Consider the following 12817-nt stretch of genomic DNA (forward strand, 5'->3'; position numbering starts at 1 on the left):
AAATGCTAATGTACAACTTTTTTTTAAAAAAATCTGCTCTACTAAAGTTAAATCTGTATTCCAGCAACAAAGACGATAAAGTTCTCGACTATCCACGCCACTAGTTTCAAGTAAGATTTTGTGCTTTGTGAGTGAAAAACCTTGCTCCTGTGTGGCTGTCCCATTCCCTTCACTCAGAGATTTACTCCTTAGAAAGCCAAGGTATTTTTAGCTTACTAAAATGAGCTAAGTACCTAAACGTTAGTGCCTGTCTATTTCAGGGTTGAGTTTTTATATGACAATTATCAGATGTATTCACATTGACACCTTAATAAGGATAAATTTCGTTGTCCAATAAACTGTGAAGCCTGCAGTCTGGCTCCTAGAAAATGAAACATTTGGTTTTACGATAGTAAAAAGCATTCTGTTCTCTGCTTCAGTACAGGGGTTGTGAAACTCTTCCTTGGAGGTGTTTTGCCATCCAAACATGGCAGCATCAGGTTTAATGTAGAGCAAGATGGTACCTGGTAACGATGCTCAACCCTGCCCTGCGAGGTGTCCATGGCTTTGCTCACTTGATGTACTATAAAACCTGATTTTACTGCATGTGCAATAGACAGCATACACTAAGCTAGGCAAAAAAAGGTTTGATTCTCTTCAGAAGGGACTAAACAAAGGGGCAAATCACATTCAAGCCTTGACAAGTAGAAGAGAATTCCACCAGCTCATCAAAGCAGAGAAAACAAAAATAATAGTGAGGACCACAGGCACCCAGAAATTAAAACCATGTGTCCCGCCAAGGATGCGGTACCTCCAAGAGTTTACGAACAAAGCTCCAAAAAAAAAGATGAAAACCTAGAAAACACAGTTTCATTCCAGTTGAAGGATAATGTGTTTTGTAAAACTCAATACAGTCCTTTATTATCCGAACAGGCTTGAAAAATGTCTCTGGAAAAGCAGGCGATAGGGACATAACACAGATATTTAGCATGTCCTGGCACCATGCTCCAAAATAAGCGAGCTATCAGAAAAAATGTAGGCAAAGAACCATTTAGTCAGCTCCTCATCACAACATATTTAAAGCTTGATCAAACGAATTTCATTTAGTAACACAAATATATTCCGTCACAAAAGAACCACCATAAACAAAGCCATTACTGCCACGAACAAATGTCATAAACTCTTGGCAGAAAAATCTAAAAAATACAAATTCAAGCTACAGACAGGTACAACAGCTTCCCACATTTGTTCTGCATGTATGTATTTCTTATGTTACACTTCAGCCTAGCATCACAATGGAACTCGGAATTGGAGGAAATCGGTGGCAACCTTCCAAAGGTTGCTGAACCTGAATTTCACTCCATTTAAAATATAGCTTTTCAAAGCATTCCAAAGCCTTTTATTTAAGAAAAAAGGTCCTTTGCTTCTTTTTTTTGTAATGAAAACTGCCACACATGAAGACTTTAAATACCACATACCTTAAACAGGAGTATTTTATGAGGAATAGAAAAAGTTTGCAGGGAAACGAAACAAAGCTAATCCCACAATTAAGTTGACAGAATTACAGAAACTGAGGATCTGAGGAGGGATCTCAGGAGAACAACCTGCTCAGCCCACTGCCAGCGGTGGAAGGTCAAAATTACTAAGATCCGTCTCTGAAAGCTGCTTCTTTATGCATTTTTAAAAAAAATTTCCTATCACAGATTTCATGATATTTATAGGCGAATATGCCAGTCTTTCATTCATATTTGCAGTCAGATATCAGGTAAAACAAACAGGCTCGGACTGTTTTCTCTTCACATCTCTCCTAAATTATCCTTTGTGCAAACTGAACTTGCCTTTTTTTTTTTTTTTAATCGATAGAGCAACTGCCACCATTGCTTTTCTAAAAACCTCTTATCTTTTTAAAGCCTTATGCCCATCCTACAGTGTTCTCTTTTTTTTCCTAGAATAAACAAACCCAATCCTTTCAGCTGTTCTTTAACAGTCCTGCTTTCTAAATCTGTCACTAGCTTGTTGCTCTGCTTTGCTTTCTTCTGGCTGATACAAATTTTCTTTGAAGGGCAGTGTCCAGTACTGCAAAATACATTCTACCTGAGGTCTCGCTGACAGTGAACACGTACCAAGTCCTGTGTCAGACACTCGTACTATACACCGTAAAAATTTCCAGCGCTCTAGGAATGAAGATTTGTGACATTTCCTCCCCTCGCCCCCCACCAAAGCTCTCCAATTGTCTTCCCCTTATCGAGGCAACATGCAATAGAAGCTCAGAGGTTTCTGGAAAAGGTATTATTTTTAATGCATTTTCTCACGCAAAACATGACTGTGGAAAGTAAGATATTTTTAAGGAGCAAAGAGACCCTTATGGAAGGAGAAGCTCAAGAAGAGAAGGTTTAAGAGAGATCTTACTTCTGTCTTCAACTAGCTAACATGTGGTTAAGGAGAAGATGGAGCCAGAATCTCCTCTGACGTCCACAGTTAAAGGACAAGCAGCAGGCACATGTGCAACATGGAAAGTTTTTAATACATATTAGGATGTATGGCGGGATCTTTTCAATGCATATGAATACCTGAAAGAGAAGTGCAAAGAAGATGGGGACAGGCTCTTTTCAGCGGTGTCCAGTAACAGGGCAAGAGCTAGAAGGCACAGACGGAAATGCAGGAGGTTCCGTCTGAACTTCAGCAAACACTTTACTGGCACAGGTTGCCTGGAGAGTCTCCATCCGTGGACATACTCAAGAACTGCCTGGACACGGTTCTGGGCAACCTGGTGACCTTGCTTGACCAGAGGGGTTGGACAAGATGACCTCCAGAGGTCCCTTCCAACCTCGGCCATTCTGTGTAACCTCCAGATAACCCTTCTAACAGATATCGCTCTATGGTTACACGATAATTCTGTCTTCATGACATCCCCAGCTACTGGTCTTGCTAGCTTCAACAGAAAACATTACATAGTGCTTCAGTAATACACATCCTTCAAGCAGGATGTGGAACTGCTTGAGCAAGTCCAATGCAGAGCTACCAAGATGATCAGGGGACTGGAGCATCTCCCTTGTGAGGAAAGGCTGAGAGACCTGGGTTTGTTCAGCCTGGAGGAGAGAAGGCTGAGGGGGGATCTCATCAATGCCTATAAATATCTGAAGGGTGGGTGTCAGGGCGATGGGGCCGGGCTCTTTTCAGTGGTGCCCAACGCCAGGCCAAGGGGCCACGGGCACAAGCTGGAACACGGGAAGTTCCACCCGAACATGAGGACAAACCCCTTTGCTGTGCGGGTGCCAGAGCAGGGGCACAGGCTGCCCAGAGAGGCTGTGGAGTCCCTTCCCTGGAGACATTCACCCCCCGCCTGGACGCGGCCCTGTGCCCCTGCTCTGGGGGTGCCTGCTCCAGCAGGGGTGGGATGGGGTGAGCTCCAGGGGGCCCTTCCAACCCCCGCCAGTCTGGGATTCTGTAATACAACCATATACATATTTTCATCCAACGTTACAGAGAAAAGAATCCCTTCACTTACAGACTAAACAATTCACTTATCTCATAATCCAGGTTTTCTTACAGACACTTGTCTTAGAACCTGTTCACATCGCAGGTTCAACAAACTCGATTACAACATGAGAGTAACATCCTCCTTGGAACATCATGAAATCTGAAAGCCTCCTTTCAGGAATTTAGAGTATTAAGAATGGAAGCCAGAAAACCAAATATTTCTAAATATAGCCACAATGTTAGGTTCCACAGGTAAAATCTGCAAATGCAAGGGGGGGGGAAATATCAAAGGATCTTCCAAATTTTCATAAAACCCTACCAAAGAAGATTGCTCTTCTGTTAGCTGTCCCTACTGAAAGGGACAGCTCTTTTAAAAAAAAGATTCAAAATGAGCTGTGAACATCAAGTATTCTGTGGGAATACTATACCTATCAGGTGATCAGACAGAATTCTGTATTTTCTCTGAAGAAGAAAGTACTGATAAGAATGAAAGCATACCAGCGTGTTTAAAAGCCTTATTCTGATGCAGCAAATATAGTACAGACACTACACTGACTCATTAGGATGCCCAAACAATCTATTGTAGATTACCATAATTTTATTTAAAAATAAAACCGTACACATTTCCTCAACTGGGGCACTTCAGATTAGGGATCTCTTCAGTCTTTTCTGGAGGGATTTAAAAAAGCTTTGGAGAAATCTTAAAGCTATGGAATTAGCCTGGTATTTATAGCTCTGTTTCCTAGCGTGTTCTTTGAGCTTCCTAGGACATTCTTTTTCTCCATCTGCTGGTTGTTGACATGGTATAACCTTATATTTTGATTATGAAAATGTATAAGAATAAAAGCATTTCATTTCACATTTTACTGTAAAGTTCTGGCTTCATCTCAGGGCAAGGCAGCTGCACTTTGCTACTACAATATAATCTAGGTCAAGAATGGTGCTGCATATTTTCTGATACAGATAACTGGAGTTCCATTGTTTAATGATGTCAAAATATATTACTACCAATTATGACTAATACTCCATATGAATCACACTGTCACAAAACGGTAATCTTCTTACCATTAAAATACTGTGCTTCGCATGCTGTTTCAATACAATCTGTTAAATCTAGGTCAAGAATGTTTTTTTTCTTCTTTGTTCTGTTATCAAAAAGGTCCACGTATGGGTGCACTGTCTATCTTGTACGAAGATATGAATTGCTAAATTGTTTACTTCTCTACTTCAGCACCATTAGATGTTGAAGATGTCTGCTGTTCTTCTGATTTTTCTTCTAACCATTGGCTCAAATCTTTTGTATTATACTACTTGGGATGCATTTTGTAACATACTTCACCACCACGGCATAAAACTATCAAAATAAAATAAAAAGTTTCTCAGCTTAACAAATGCACTGATTTACTTCTGAATACTTACCTACATCACTCCTCATGGTCTTGCTTCTAGTCACCTTGGGGATCTTTAGGCTTCTTAAAATTCTTGATGCGCTTTCAGCTTTGCTTTAGACAGTCTCCTGTTTAGATCTCGATAATGGGCTATGTCCATTGAGGCTGGCTCCTTGTCTTACTACACCCCTCATCTGAGGAACTCTCACACCCCACGTTACATCTGTTGAGACAGTTGCATTACTTAAATTAAAGAATGAGCCGAATGTTTTTATTTCACTTTTCTTGATTGCTTTGTAAGCCCATATCCAATTAGTTTGTAGTATAAACTGCAATAATATTTGTTTTTAAAGAAGGGGAGGATGCTCTGACTGGAACTGATTTAAAAAAAAAAAAAAAAGATACCTTTTACTACATTATGGTGATTCGTTGTCCAGAAGAGCGAGTAGATTTCTATAAAAATGAGTACAGGGGTTTTTATGATGGAACTAGTACGCATACAAAAAAGGTCACTTCTTCAGACAACTTGAGCTGTACTGATGCATGCTAAAAACCTTCAACTACAGAGGGAAGAAGTCTAGGCTTTAAGGAGTTACAATTCTGCAAATGGCCTTGGCTATGTAAAAGGTTCCACCAGCATTGCTCATGTGCTGCTAAATCAGTCTTTGCCCAGGTACAGAGATACCGGTGAATCCCCACCTGAAACAGAACCCAGGTTATTCCACACCATCTGCCTGTTATTGAGCCTTTTCCTTCAGATTCACCATCAGAATGGTGCAGTCCTCCACTGGCTCAGAGTTAGTTATGCTTTGACCGTGCCAGTTTCAATTTCTGTGACACGGAAAGGAGTTAACAGTCTTTGCAGGACTTAAAGTCAATTAATTAGTTCTTGTAGAGGTGAAATGGATTGGAGCTTACTAGGTTAGAGGCATATCCAAAAGAGTTAATGTAGGCCTTTAAAACATTACACCTGAAAGCCTGAGGACTCAGTAAGGGCACAGTTACGGATAAAAAAAATACACATTTAACACATTCAGAATTACTGGGGATTGTACTTTTTTTTTTTTTTAAAAAAAATCTTCAATTAAAAGAGATGCAACACAGTCAACCAATGCTTTCTGAATCCCACAGGAAGTCTGATGAATTTGTTCTGATTTACAGATCACTTATTTGGAATCTCTTTTAAAGCCATGTGTCAGCATAGCAAAGGTCTTGGTTGTTAAAACCTTCTCCCCAACAGAAAACCCGCTGATACAAAATGTGAATGAAACATTTCAGATAAGCCAAACAAACTGTGTATAAGCACGTTAAGTCACATGAAGTACATTGGCTGCAAATACCAAACACAGTATTTGCTAAGAGTATTAAAATCTCTTAGTTAATTTTATAAGCAAAACCTTTTTGCTTTCTTGGCGATGACCCGCTGTTTGGCTTTCACTGACTTTTTAGTACCACTCATTTACCTGAGTTACCAGTTGATCAGCATCTTCCCAATTTAAGGGCAAAATTGAGGCACAGCATTTTGTAAAAATGGATGCCAAAGAGTCTTGGCTGTTTAACACTGCATTTACCAACCCAGTAGAGCCTTTCAGCGAACAGTTTTTTCATATGCAAACTACTAAGAAGAAAAATTATTAACTCACTAAAATCCCTCCCCAACCAATGTCACTTTGACACGCCCCTATAAAATATATATATATAATATATAATATATATATATTTGACACGCCCCTATAAAATGATGAATGTATGTTTAGATTTTCTTAAAGGCTGGGGTACCAGGCAGCTTCCATGTTTAAGCACTATACGTTTAATGCTTCTGAACACTACAGGGCTTACCTGTTCTTCATACTGAATGCTTTTATGTATCTAGAATACTAACAATGTACATCCAGTCTGTAGATGTTATTGAAATGATTACAATAAAAAATAATAATAGATACATGACAACAAAACTAATGTTATTGCTATTGGTAAAAAAAGCCTCATCCCCTTAGTTGAAAGTGTTAAATGACTGCTGAACAAACAAAACTGAGTTTATAAATGCAAGGAGTCATAGGGCTCTAAATACTGAGTATGTATGACTGAAAAAAAATACTGCATTTTAACAGGTGAAGAATTGGGGTATTCAGTGGGCAGAGCTGCAGTAAAAGTTACTCACAACAAAGTCAGACGTACTGGGGAAAGGAAAAGGATACGAATCTCATGGAGTTTGAGACATGCTGAACCCTCTCCCGTGAAGCATCCACAGGACTCACGAGGTTGGGCTCTTACCAACGGGCCTTGGCTGCTAGCTTCAGCCGATCAAAAAACTGAATGCCAATGTTTTCTAAATTACTCCTGAAATTCTAGATCTTAAAATCTAACATATAAATGGCTAATTTAAACACCAGAATTTCTTCTTCAATTGTAGAAATGACGGAACTTTTAAACTTGTTTCTGCTGTATATAAGCTGCGGGAAATATTTCAAAGAATGAACATTTTTACATAGAATATTCATAAAATTAAAGATAAATAAGAATCCATGGCCTCACAACATAGCTTATCTTCACAGTAACAAAACAAACAGAAAGATGATATAACCTACCATTAAAGAATTTGCATACAAATATATTTTAGATCGCAATTTCACTATGGATATTACATTCCTCAGATAAAATTATTTATTAATGTTTAAACACATTGAAAGGTATTGATAAGAGACATTTTTATTAAGAACTTCCCTTGAGCATATAATGCTAATCACAGCAAACACTGTAAAACTAATTTACTGGAAACAATTTCAATAGATGGATGAAACAGCCCAAGAATGAAACCTAAGTCATACTAGGGCTTAAAATAACTAGGTCATGTGGACAGTGCTAAAGATTGAAGTAGCATCAGTAAAAGCAGCTTCTAATAAAAGCCTCAAGAGATCTACAGAAAAGCTTTATTAAAATGATTTCAAATAAATAACCTGATTTTTAATTTACAGTATATAAATAAAATAGGAAACATAAATTAATGATAGAAATTGTCCATACTGAGCACATCGAAATGGAAACGTGTAAGCAAAGATGTAATTAAAGTTTCTGCTGAAAACCCAGACATTACCTTAATTATGCATATGCCTTTTACACACTTACTAGCATCAAAATACTAGCACCAGAGAGAGAGATGACCACTTACAGAACAGTTTTATCAATACGATGCATAGACTACTGGTGATAATCAAAAGGCTCCTATATGGTGAGCCAGGAGAAGTTGTGTGGCTAATTCAATAGACTCTGCATTGCTTTTCCCCTCCTGAAAGTCTTGTTCTCATTCTCCTTTTAAGCAGCCTTCCTATCTTTCTTTGCCTATTAGGAACCACCAGTTTTTGTGATGAAGAATTAAAAATAAGCATTTGTAAAAAACAACTGCCAAGGATTTCCCCCCCCCAGTTAAAAAAATGGACACTGGACATTGAAAAAAAGCACTTTACGCCTGAAGCCTGCTTTTCAATGTAAGAAGGGGATCGTCACAGGCCGTCCTAGCTGTTAATAAATAGCACTGCACCATGCGTGAAAAGACCAGTTTATTTTTATCATTCAGAGATAAACACAGGACCTACACAGTGACTACAATATGTTTATTTTTCGATTGCATACATATCCATTACAATAAACTTCCCAACGAGTTCTCACCAAGTTGCAGGAATCTAATGGTGAATGTATTTCTGGGGAAGAGACATCTGTTTTTGCAGTGCATGTGCTGTCTCGTTCTCTTTGTGAGCGGTCTATTTACATAACAAGTCTGTGCTAACAGATTAAAAAAATCCTGTCCCCATCTAATCTCTTAAGATATGTACAATATTCTTACAACTATGGTATTCGATGTATCTAAAATTAAAGATGCTCTATTTTTCATGAGGAAAAAAAAAAAGAAAAATGCTAAAAAATCATCTTCTAGCAGCAGAAACAAACTCAGTAAGTTTTCAGCTGTGCACTGTCACAAATGAGTAGTGAAAGGAGATGGCAGTCAGCCAGTTCTCTTTTCTCTTCAGGTAGCTTTAAAATTTATTTCTTCTAAACCAATCAGCTTGATTACTGGATGTTTCTCAGGTTATTCTTCCCATTTACCCTGTAGCATAACTGAAAAACGCTCCTCCAAAAGAGTATATTCCAAATCAGAGCCGTGGGCTCCGTGCTAAAAAAAAATGGCAAAAGCTTAGAGACCTGCCTACAAGCATCCATTCTGATTTTGTCTGATTTTATTTGCAATAATTGTTATTTTTATTTTGTTGGTGGAAAAGTCACACAAAATAATATTTAGTAATGCATCATATTCCATAATACCAAAAATAAACACACTATCATTAACTTCTAGTGGTGGTGCTACATTACCACCACATAAACAGCACCGCCTGTAACACCAGCCTACTGGAAACCCACTGTTATCTTCTGATGCATCAAAGAGAACAGAAGAAATTATTTCAAAATTTGAAATCACTGTATTTGCTATCCATATATACATGACAGAAAGAGAAAGAGTGGCAAAGAAAAAATCCACCTACCTCAAATCTGGAGGACTGGTGGAGGTAATCCACCAGGTTTTGGTGGGTCTGTGAACTTTTGGAAAGAATTAGAGAAGTGCTATTTCTTTACGTCTTTATGTTTCTTTGCCCGCTTTGTTGTGATAAAGTCTCTTCTTCCTGCAATGAAATACACGGTGTACTAAAACAAGGTTTGCAGAAAGACAAGCTATCAATACCTGCGCTTCACAAAGACCGCACAGCTTCTCTAACAGACTGCTTTGCTACACAAAAACCACGGGCACGTTCAGAAAAGCAAACACTGAACAGAACTGGTGAGTTTACCTAGGCGCTCTCAGTAGTCAATTGAAGAAAGGTAGAGTCCAAAGTGTGATTTAAAATAAATTAATCTAAGCTGATCCTAAATACAGCGGTATTCTGAACTGCCCTCTAGAAGGGTGTCTCTTTCTTCATTGAGCATAACCACAAAATCAGAAGAACACCCTACTGTCCAAGGGGAGGGTCCAATCTGGCCATATCCTCCACTGCTTTATACTCCTACAGAATTTAAAGCTATAGAAACAGAGCCCATGCAGCTGGAGAACGGATAAAAGGACTTTTTAATGAGATATGCTTGAGAAGACCTACCATCAGATTTCAGACAACTAAAGCTGTAAAAAAGATTCCCAGTTTTGCTTATTTATATACACAGCTCTCTCTGTATATATACACTCACACACATACATATATACATATATATATAAATTAACATAAAAGCCCCAAAGTAGTTTAGATACCACCGAAAGTAGAATTTAGACTTGTAGGCATTTTCCCCTTAAATGCCTATAGATTTTTCCCCTAAAACAAACACAGCTACGACTAATTCTGTGACTTGAACACGTGATGGAGAATCATGAACTCAGCCTAACCATAGCCTGTATTTAATTTTATTCTTATAAGCAGCATAAACAGTTGGCGAAACTATCTTTGGATGGCTATGCTTAGGCTAACTACAGGGATGACAGGATTCTCAGGTTTCCCCAATGCAGACCTGGAACCCCCATCAATCCTGAAGACCTGGCTTAAATCAGGGCTGTGTTAGCTCCTCAGCAGAAAGCTTGAAAACTATGGGGATGCCAGATTTTTTCCCTCCTTCTTCATTTTCCTGGAACTTGAGACCATTCTCGAGGAGGAAATCCCCCAAGGGTAGCCCCTTACTCAGGTTGGAGGGCACAACTCAACCCTCTGCTAAAAGGCTGCCCCTGCCCCAGGCCAGGTGCTGCCGTTGGCCGCTGCTCCCTCTCCTTCGCAGAGGCTAATGATGGTCCAGTGAATCAGATCAGGGAGCCGATTTGTGTATTTCTGCTGGATTAGTCTTAACCTAGATCGGTTCCCTGATCTCTGCGGCTGGAGGAATGCTTGTGCTGGACTAGGTGCTTAGGAAGGAGTAGCACATGTACAGGAACAAGTAGCTCAAAGTGGAAAGAGCAGCAGTGAATTTGGCTCGTGCCAGTCCAAAGTGCTTGGGGAAACTCAGTAAGTTTGCTCATTTCTTTTGTTGCAGAGCACTGCGGTATTGAAAGTATCTTCTCATCTCCCGTTTTCATAGGAGAACGTCAGTAGATTTCATTGCTTAAATAAAAGTAATATTTAGCTGTCTACATATTCAAAATGTGTGATCCTAATTCTCAATTTTAACTGTTATAATACCAAAGAGCAGGTAGGCATGTCTAAAAAAATCTGGTTTGAGTACCTGACTAAAGTCATCATAAAGCTGTGGAAAGAATAATCTTGCTTCCTTACTGATTAGAATTCACATCTGTTATCCGAATATTTGCTAGACACAGTACCTGGAGAAAACGAAATTAAAACGTAACAGATGACATAGGAAAACAAGAAGCAAATATCCTACCTTACAAGGCTACCTTTGCACGAATATATGGCCTTTTCCCAGTGTGCTGTTCTCTTGTATCACAACAAGTTGGCCATATTAATATAACTTCCAAAATGCGTTTTAACTGCCTAACACCACAATATACCAAGTGAAAAACATGAAAGCTAGAAGAAATATAACAACAACAGGCAGGTCTTTCAGAGAAGCTAATTTAAAAATTAGCTATAGCTCTAAGGTTAACATACTAACACATTTGTTTTACGTATGTGATATATAGCTACAAGGCTAACATACTAACATATTTGTTTTAAGTATGTGATATATAGCTACAAGGCTAACATACTAACATTATTCACAGATTTGGCAATGGTGTCATTTGAGTGGCTGTAGCTTTGAACAGAGAAAATGTGAGAAGGGATACTATCTATTTTTCTGTTGCCAGTTACAGGGGAAAAAAAAAAAAGAAATGGAGTTTTAATTTGCAAGAGGAGAAAATCAGAGACATCAATTTAGTCAATAGTCTCAATCCTATAAATCCTGCATATCTGATACTCTCACAAAGAAAGTGACAAGTACTAATAATATATCTTACAACCATGAAAAGACTTTTATTTTACAAAAAGCCTCGGTTTTGACAGGAAAGGCGCACGCTCCTATTCAGAAACAGCATACATGCAATCTTCACCCAGCAATTTAAGAACTGAACGAAAACAATCAAATTGACAAATAGATCAGTTTCTGACTATAGAGAAAATCACTCCCATGTACAACCCTGGGTAATAAAGAGGTAAGCACAGTGCAGGCCCATGTACCATCGCACTCATCTCACCTAACTGCTGGTTGCTATGGCAAGCATTTGCCTGTATTTTGTACATTAAACAGTAATATGTTTTCTGCTTCCTCGTTCTTGATATTTTCATGAAGTTAATACTCAAGATTTGGACCTGTAAGGTACGGAAACTAGTTATGATTCATATTATTTTATATAAAAATACTTGTGTTGACTCCAATAATCATGCATTCCAATTCATTTTGGGTTTGTGGAAGACATCTTAGAATTAAAAATTAAGGAGTAATTTAAAAATTATTTTCATTCACCTGTAACACAGCATTTTAAAAACTTGTGATTTATTTCCATTAGCTACTTTGCATACCTGTTGTACATGCGTTTCTATTTTCTAGCTCACAATGGAAATATAATCTACTTTTCTCCTTCACTGATCTTTAATTTAAAATAGAGATAACTGTGAAACTGATGAGAACCGAGATGATAAACAAGTAATTTTAGTTCTGTATATACCAGTCTGTCTTTTCCCCTCCTTTTTTTCCTAAACAAGTGTTGTTAGAGGTACAAAACAACGAATTAGTAAAAAAGAAAACTTTATTTAGTCATTACTACCGTAAACTAACAAATAACTGAATTTTTCTGTAGTTGTCTCTACCTGAAACACAGCAGTATTTCACAAGGTGTGTAAGAGCCAGCTATCAGTACCAGAGCCATTCTTATGAGGGGAGGATGGTGTTAATCCACTTTCTTCCTGATTTCTATGGCTGCCATAAAGCCTTAGCATACAAAATACAAA

General features: G+C 38.3%; 2 protein-coding genes across 9 annotated transcripts in view; one reads left to right on the forward strand and one right to left on the reverse strand.

Moving 5' to 3' along the window:
- The window catches only part of ORC4 (origin recognition complex subunit 4), a 445415-nt gene that overhangs the window by 334077 nt on the left and 98521 nt on the right, over positions 1–12817 (forward strand). The gene's annotated exons all lie outside the window — the stretch shown is intronic.
- MBD5 (methyl-CpG binding domain protein 5) overlaps positions 1–12817 on the reverse strand; it is a 145888-nt gene that overhangs the window by 55996 nt on the left and 77075 nt on the right. For 7 of the 8 annotated variants that reach the window (XM_064450971.1, XM_064450970.1, XM_064450969.1 and 4 more), the window contains exons 3-4: positions 9383–9520; positions 4879–5070 (exon numbers count right to left, since the gene is read on the reverse strand). The gene's annotated coding sequence lies outside the window, so the exon portion shown is untranslated. Of the gene's footprint in view, positions 1–4524; positions 4833–4878; positions 5071–9382; positions 9521–12817 lie in introns of those variants that run through there. The other variant, XM_064450972.1, reaches the window with a different exon arrangement.

This window comes from Phalacrocorax carbo, chromosome 5 (genome assembly GCF_963921805.1).
Source record: "Phalacrocorax carbo chromosome 5, bPhaCar2.1, whole genome shotgun sequence".
Taxonomy (NCBI): domain Eukaryota; kingdom Metazoa; phylum Chordata; class Aves; order Suliformes; family Phalacrocoracidae; genus Phalacrocorax; species Phalacrocorax carbo.